The 8,449-nt window shown below is 42.1% G+C and overlaps 1 protein-coding gene across 1 annotated transcript in view; it reads right to left on the bottom strand.

The window, feature by feature from the left end:
• Positions 1–8,449, bottom strand: part of LOC101850821 (5-hydroxytryptamine receptor 5B-like) — a 32,609-nt gene that overhangs the window by 23,131 nt on the left and 1,029 nt on the right. The gene's annotated exons all lie outside the window — the stretch shown is intronic.

Here is an 8,449-nt window from a genome sequence, read left to right on the forward strand (position 1 = left end):
ACACTTACCCCTCCGCTTCTCCTCCCGGGTTTTCACCAGTAACAAATCCAATTCCTTAACAGCCTGCACTTGTGCAATATAAGAGACTATGCAGTCACACACAAGAGATTCGAGTGCGTTTCCCGAAAGGAATCATTTTTATCCGGTATCTCAGTCTTTTTGCCACAATGTTGTAGCCAACTTAACTTGGGCTGGCCATGACTCGCAAGGTCGAAGCCCACCTTCTAAATGATCTACGTTATGTCGATAGAGGTGTGAAATACACTTATAAAGAAAAGGCTAACGAGCTGGGCTCTGGCTTTCACAATGTCTCACTTAGTTCCCAGAGTGACCACAATGCACTTTTACTGCTATCTCCCACATCCACCCCAAACGTCATTCTTTCGCAACATTCAGAAATTCGTAGCTCAGTCGTACGTGGGAGCTTTTTATGAGATGGTTTCTTTAAAGCGGGGTCGTAGACTCTCGCAATTCATCAAATCCCACGTAATAGATTTACACAAAGGCGTAGCGAAGTATATTCGATCGTATTCCAGCTGACGTCATTTCCAGTGAGTTGAACTATTGTATCCATCACCTATGGCTGTCAACAAGATCGTAGTTTTTCAAATGTATCCTACTAATATTCATGTGGAGTGCAGTATCTGTCAAATGACTTTTTAGCTGTAACTCGTACAGACATTTCCAGACTACCCAATTGTGAGTTATTGACCACAACGCTATGGGGCCGAGCAATAAGTACGCATCCATAAGTACCGCACGTTCTTCAGACACGTCTCTGATGTTTCACATACGAGGAGCGATAAAACTTTCACATATCGGCTTTACAAAAGTATATTAATTATTCATTCTGACCGTTTAAAGCTTTAAATAGAAACGTGCTATCTATTGTGCACCCTCTGTGGAGATTTACTGTCTGTCTGTGTGTAAAAGTCTGCACCTAGTTCTTCGTTTCGGTATGGTAATCAAGGAGCAGATAAAGATGCCATAACCTACTGATGGACATATACATCAACGCACAGTCGTGCAGATAAAATTTGTCTCCGTCATTCAACATTGCGGTGTGTCAAAATTTGCGAAAACATGAAAATCAAGTATGTTGTAGACCTTTGATGAGGCGCATAGACTGGTCTTAGTCGTAATTACTCTTTTAAGAATAGTAATGGACTTTGACGAATTAAATATTTAGTATTAAGATAACGCGTTGAGAGAAATAAAAGGAGGAGGGTTGTTTGGATTATTTTTTTCTCCTGGAAAACCTCGTGCTTTGAAGTGCGACAGTGATGGATGGTGACAATGAATTATGAACCGGCGCTTACTAGCCTGTGGGGTACCGCCCACCAGTGGGCAATTTGGTAATTTTTGTAGGCGGCATAAGGGATCACCCCGGTCTTGACAGATATGATTGAACTCTCAACAATTTTCGGTGTTTTGGCCAGAGGGTTGATGGTGAAAAAAATTCTACTAATTCCTTTAAAGATCAAATGGTGAACTGGTATAGGTTTTAACGCCCATATCAACATTGTTAGGCGGTTCCTCCGAGTTTAGCGTCCATCTCTGAAAGGACCATGAAGGTCACTACATCAATATCTAAATCAAAAGAATGAGGTTGTGACGAAACTAAGACTTGTCTTACAGTGTTGAGGTTCACTTACGGGATTTGGATGCTCGGCAAAAGTGGGCGGATATATTTCGGCCTCGAGTTTTGAGTTACTATACAGAAATTTTCACGGTTACAACTTTAATGTCAAAACATGTCCATGCAAAATGATAAAGATCAGACGCAGAGACCACTAGCTACAAGGAAACCCCATCATAACAAAATTTCCCGAGGAAATCGCCCCATGTCCATCAATTCTCGCTGCCTTTTAATAGACTCGACTTCATGAACCAATGGTGGCCTCCCCGTCCTCTTCGTTGACCCCATCTTCCTAGGTTGTCTTTCCTCTCAGTCAAGTCGTCCTCTCTAAACTCACTGAGTACTAACGTTCATTCTGTTCAGTCGACAACGCTTGAATATATTATAGAGCATAACTTGATATGTCTGGCATTGGAATGAAATTAGGTGCTCGTAAAAATTAATGAAATCGACCAAACAGGCATTTTTCTTCCGTTTTAGGCAATTTTATCGCACTTTTTAAAAAATAGCTAAACACCGTTTTATGTTGATTTTAAAAAGCATTTATATATGAACTTTACTGGAAAACGTTGATCGAAGGCACACAAAATGAAAATTTGAAGTTTCTAAAAAAAAAGTTACTCAAGCTTTGGAAGTCGCCAAAACTTTGGCGGGCAATTTCCCCTGACACCAGGCAACCTCGAGAAAAGTATTGTGAGTAAAAAGAAGCACATCGAAATAATAATGGTAATTCAGTGCCTGGAAAAAGTCAGGCAGACAGAAACAAGAGAGGGAAAGTAAAGAAGAAGGACCTGCCAGTGGCGCCCTCCAACCAGCCGCGAAAAAAGTCTTGCATGTGGGTGGTAGGGAAACATCCCATGTTTTTACCCTTTTTTAAATTGGAGTGCGCGCGCGCGCGCGTGTGTTGAGTGTATGTGCTTGTGTATGTGTATGTATGTGTGTGTGTGAGTGTGTGTGTTGTTTGTGTGTGTGTGCGTGTGCGCGTGTGGGTGTGTATGTGTGGGTGTGTGTGTGTGTGGGGGGGTGTTTCTGTGTGCGTGTGTGTGTGTGTGTGTGTGTGTGTGTGTGTGTGTGTGTGTGTGTGTGTGTAAGGGAGGAGGGAAAGCATTTACAATAAATTAAGCGCCTTATTTAATATGCTTACAACTTGCATAATGTACTCACAACAAGAAAGAAACAAAAAGAATAATTTATATTTATAGCATACGTAGAATGTTGACGTCTTTGCTGAACTGATCCTAGACTTGGATAAACTACATGTATTATTGTTGATCTTGGAAGCATGCAAAAATGGAAGCTCATTGTTTTTTGGGGAGGTTTTTTTTTTTTTTTGGGGGGGGGGGAGTGGGGGTTGGCTTTATGGAGTTACGAAGCATTCAAGTCTGTCTTGGACTGCGTCCAGCGGAGAATGTAACCGTAATGAAGGGGCTTCAGGTGCCGAACTACATGTGGGGGTAGCATTCAAAAGTTTCCTGTTATTGACATAACTTTCTCTAACCGTTTGCTCCTTGTTTTTAAGGGGAGGGGGTGGAAGTACTTTTACCAATTTCCCTATAGAACTCGAAGCGTTCTATGACCCTTAACGAAATAGGGTTACTCATTTTAAAAATTCACTTACCCTGAAAATCACAATTGCTGCTTGATCAAGAAAAACCACATCATAAGGTGTGCAAATTCCTTCGTTGTAGTTACCATAATATAGAAATCTTAGTTTGCTTGTTTATTTCATAATAGTGTAAGTGAATAGAGGTGGAAGGCGGGGATTTGCCTTTCAACTCGGTTATTTGGTAAATCAACACAAACTTAAAAAAAGAAAAGGGTTTTTCTAAAACGTGATTTACGTCTGAAGTAGTATAGAAACAGAAATGTGAACAAGGTTGAGCTAGGACTGACAGACAACAAAACAACAAAAAATAGAATGCAACAATTTTTAAAGTCATATTGATACAATAGTAGAGTGTCAGAAAAATAAATGGTCTAAGTCAAAACTTGCTAGATAGAGACATCTTCGAACATACACCAGGGGAGATTGCACAACCAACATTTGTATGAAATTATTGGAAGGCTTTAAATCAGAGTTATGTCTTTTACAATCACCCAAGCTCTGTAGTATGCCATGCTCATGTCCAGCTGTTGTTAGCATAATTCATTTTCCTCAATCGACCTCACCCTGATTTGGACGCTTCGTTGGTTTGGCCCCATTCTAGCTGTGATTGAGATTCTTGCTTTGACAAACTCAGGCAAAGAGGAGACGCGAGGATGATTGTGCACCCACAGGACGTCTTCAGCCTTGGGTGGGTGGGTGGCTACCAACAACAGTTACAAAGTACGCTATATGAATAATATAATAAAACAATAATTATTTCTGGACAATTTCAGAGACGTGACTCCTAGGACGAAAAAGCGATATAAATTGACCTTCTTTGAGGCCCCAGCGAGAGATGGAAGCCCCTCAGCTCAGTTAATGAGTTCTGTAGGAGACTACATGGGCTCTGACACTTCCTCCACATCTGTGCCATAGAGTCTCAGTGTGAGATTGATGGGCACCCACCGCCCCGCCCACATATCCCTCTCGCTGAGGAAAGGTTGGCTGTGTGACCCCAGTTCGCAGAGGTTACACCCCAGCTCGATGATGACTAGATAAGAATGTCAATAATCGGCCTCGGTGATCGCCTAGATTGTAGATTTGACTTCACGATACACGGACTTAGGACCATAAATATTTATTGCGTCCATACAGTAGCTTATTCAGTACCACAACCACCGGGAAAACCCTCTGACTATATAGGGCACTCCAGACTCAAGTTCGGGAAGGTGGCGTCGAAGGTAATTACTAGAAATGTATTTTAGAACTACAGCGGGCTGATGCCAATTATACAATTTACAATTACATGCAGTAAATTTGACGAGGGCGGCTGCATTTATTGAGGAGATCTTTGAAAAAATAAACTTGCATTTTTTTGTGAACTTTAAGCAAATGTCTTTTTTGTCCAATAAAGCAGTATTTTTATTTTCTTCTTTTTTTATTTTCTTTTATGGGTCATTATTCTTTAGATCTCCGGCTACGATCCAACACCCTTAATATGGAAGCCGCATCAAAAATGGGTACTCATCCTTACCTAATACATGACCTTCAGTATTCGAGTATCAGTAGTCCGACTCGGACGCAGGAGTTGACTTTTGAGGACTGAACTCTGTGTTTGAGGCAAAAAAGTTGTATTATTATAGTACTAGATCCTGTGTCACTGACAACGAATGCCAGACATGGAAAGGGGGGGGGGGCATTGTATGATCAATTTAAGCCCCTACACCGGTCTACATGAGGCCTGGTATATTAAACATCGCTCTGGCCCCCATAATAAATGCAAGCTTGTAGCTTTCTTCCCAAGACCGCCTTGACGTCTCCACACTTCACACAGCTGAACTCTGGCATAATGTACAACCAAGTTTGAGTTTATTATAATGTCTTTAAGGGCAAAATTGATTTGGAAAATTCTCTCAAATGCTGTGCCGTGTAGTGTCCTCTGATGTGTGACATCATACTAAAAATTCTAGTTTTAGAAGAAAACAAATTAAGAAGGTGACGTTGACCCTCTCATTTTCTGGCTCTTTAGTCGTGAAAGACAAGGGCGACTAGAGCATGGGGGGGGGGGGGGTATCAGCACGAGCATTTCATTTGGCTTGCTTTTGGTGAGAAAAAAAACCCATCCATCTTGTATAAAAGTCGAGATCTTTGCGACTGATAGAGGCTGGAGTTGTCAGGGGTAAGTGCAAAGATGGCGGCAAAGGTTTAGTGACTTCCAAGGCTGTAATGTCCTTGAAAACCGCAACTTCCATTAACGTATTTAAGTAAACTCCGTGTAGGAATATGCATTTAAGTGGACATCAAAGGTGTACACACACACACAAACACACACACACACACACACACACACACACACACACACACACACATTGGTAATCAAGAGGGTATAGTGTCACAATTGGATAACAATCTGGGAAATCCTTCCGGGGTCAAGGGTGAGAAGCGAGAGTGAAAGAGTCAGACAGACAGACAGACAGACAGACAGACAGACAGACAGACAGACAGACAGACAGACAGACAGACAGACAGACAGACGGACAGACAGACAGACAGACAGAGAGTGAAGAAGAGAGAGAGAGAGAGAATGGAAGGGTGTGTGAGAGAAGAGAGAGAGATGGAGAGAGATATGTATGAATATGTGTCTCTGTCTGTCTGTGTGTCTGTCTGTGTGTCTGTGTGTCTGTCTGTCTGTCTGTCTGTCTGTCTGTCTGTCTGTCTGTATGTATGTATGTATGTATGTATGTATGTATGTATGTATGTATGTATGTATGTATGTGTGTGTGTATGTGAGTACGTATACATGTATGTGTGTATGTGTGTGTGTCTGTCTGAATGTCTGTATGTCTGTGTATGTATGTGTGTATGTGAGTACGTATACATGTATGTGTGTATGTGTGTGTTTCTGTCTGAATGTCTGTATGTCTGTGGGTATGTCTGTGTGTATGTATGTGTGTGTGTGCGTCTGTGCGTATGTATGCGGGTGTTTGAGTGTATGTATTAGGGCTGTACCCCGGTAGCAAACCCGCTCGTGCTCGCAAGCCCCTAGTTCAAGTCACAAGTCTCAAATCACTAGGTCAAATCATCAAATCAAATCACCAGCATGATAAGTTGAGTCTAGCGCAAACTGTAACCTCCTTGGTCTAGTCTAAACTTCAAGTCCACAGCAACTAGCAATCCGCGAAGCCACTTTCGTGTCAGACCCACTCATCATCCCCACCCTGCTGATCCTCTGACTACATAGCTCATTTTCACTTTACTCTAACTCATCTCGATACAAGAGAATCCCCGAGAGAGTCCATAGATGAACCCTCCTCCCATAAGAATTCCCCCTCCCACCCGCACACATTCTCCCCACGCGCCCCAACTTCCGCTGTCCCCCCTAAGGGTTCACGATGACACGCATCTGTTTGGAGTTTTTTAGACGCCAGACCTTGTCACGGACGTGATCGGCGGGTAAAGAGAAAATTCTGACATAGACACATACTGACTTCACTCTGCCCTCTTTATAACTTACAGATAGACAGAGAGAAAGAGAAAGAAGGATATATAGACATTCAGATATAGTGAGAGAGCGAGAGTGAGAGAGAGAGAGGGGGAGAGAGAGGGAGAGAAATTAGAAAGAGAGAGAGAGAGAGAGAGAGAGAGAGAGAGAGAGAGAGAGAGAGAGAGAGAGAGAAAGAGACGGAATGAAGGAAAGAAAAGGGGAGATAGAAAGAAAAACTTATCGTTAGCGTTTATTCATCATCGGACCAGGAGAACACGATTGCTCTTTCATCTCTTCCACCTAGTATCAGGCAAGCACGGGTAATTGAGTCGCAAACAGTTGGAAAAAAAAACCCAACCCCTCTGCCCCACAATCACCCCCCCCACACACACACACACACACACAAACACACACACACACACACACACACACACACACACACACACACACACACTAACAAAAAAAACAAGCACCCCTCCCCCCGCACCCCACCCCAACCCCCTTCCCTAACTGTCTCTTATCTTCCACACTCTGTGTGTCTCAATCGTTGACGCTAATAGTGAAGCTAGAGTGTTATCATACCCCGGCTCAAAAGGCTCGATAGGCCCGCAATGCCATGCAAGTGTTTTTACATGTCTGTTCTTCTGCCTCCGATCCCGTCCGAATAATTGCAGGATAAAGGTTATAATCTTCCACATCGATCATAACTCGCTTGAATCGATATAAAAAGCTGCCCATTGAAGTGGGGAAGATGGACAGCAATAGGTGCGTTGCTTGTTTCTGTTGGTTGTTTTTGCTGGGATATTGCTAGAATTGTTTTGCTTCTTTTGGTTGTTTTCCTGGAATTGCTTCTTTCGTTTGTTGGGTTTTTTTTGTTGTTTTTTTAATGGTATTGGAATTGTTTTGTGGTTTCATTCTGTTGGGTTTTTTTGTTGTTTTTTTAATGGTATTGGAATTGTTTTGTGGTTTCATTCTGTTGGGTTTTTTTGTTTCGTTTGTTTGTTTGCTTGTTTGTTTGTTTGTTTGTTTGTGTTTTAGTTGTTATTTTGTTTGTTTTTTGTTGTTGTTTGTTGTTGCTTTTTTTTGGGGGGGGGATTGCTGTGGTATTGTGTCGACATATCTTTTAAACAGTCGAACCTTCTCTAACGTGTGTAAGGTAATCACCTGTTCAAACTGCCACTTCACTTTGAGAGTAAGTAGGTTAGTAAGTGTATTCAGTGTTTAAAACCATTGGCCCACATCATATAATATAAAACACTCATTTGGTAAATAATTTGTCTCTCTTTTGGAGCATATCGAGGACGTCAAGATCTCAAGGTAAGGAAGTACTATTTTACATTCCTATTCATTTTTTTTTTATTCTTTGCTTCTTTTAGGATATAATATTATCATTGCTGGTGTGGTGCTATAATCACTTTCCATTTAAATTCTGTGCTAATGGTTTTGGTTATGTGTTCTTGGCTTGATTTGTAGTTTAAAGACCCAGCCGACAAGGGAATTGACACGCATGAAGACAGTGAAAAGACAAAGTAAAATAAATTAATAAAAAGAAAAGAGAGAGAAAGAGATGGGGAGAGAGAACGAAACAGAAAGTTTGAGAGGGAGCGGAGGAGGGGAGTTTGAGAGGGAGCGGAGGAGGGGAGTTTGAGAGGGAGCGGAGGAGGGGAGTTTGAGAGGGAGCGGAGGATGGGAGCTTGAGAGGGAGCGGAGGAGGGGAGTTTGAGAGGGAGCGGAGGAGGGG

The sequence above is a fragment of the Aplysia californica genome, unplaced genomic scaffold (assembly GCF_000002075.1).
Source record: "Aplysia californica isolate F4 #8 unplaced genomic scaffold, AplCal3.0 scaffold00350, whole genome shotgun sequence".
NCBI lineage: Eukaryota > Metazoa > Mollusca > Gastropoda > Aplysiida > Aplysiidae > Aplysia > Aplysia californica.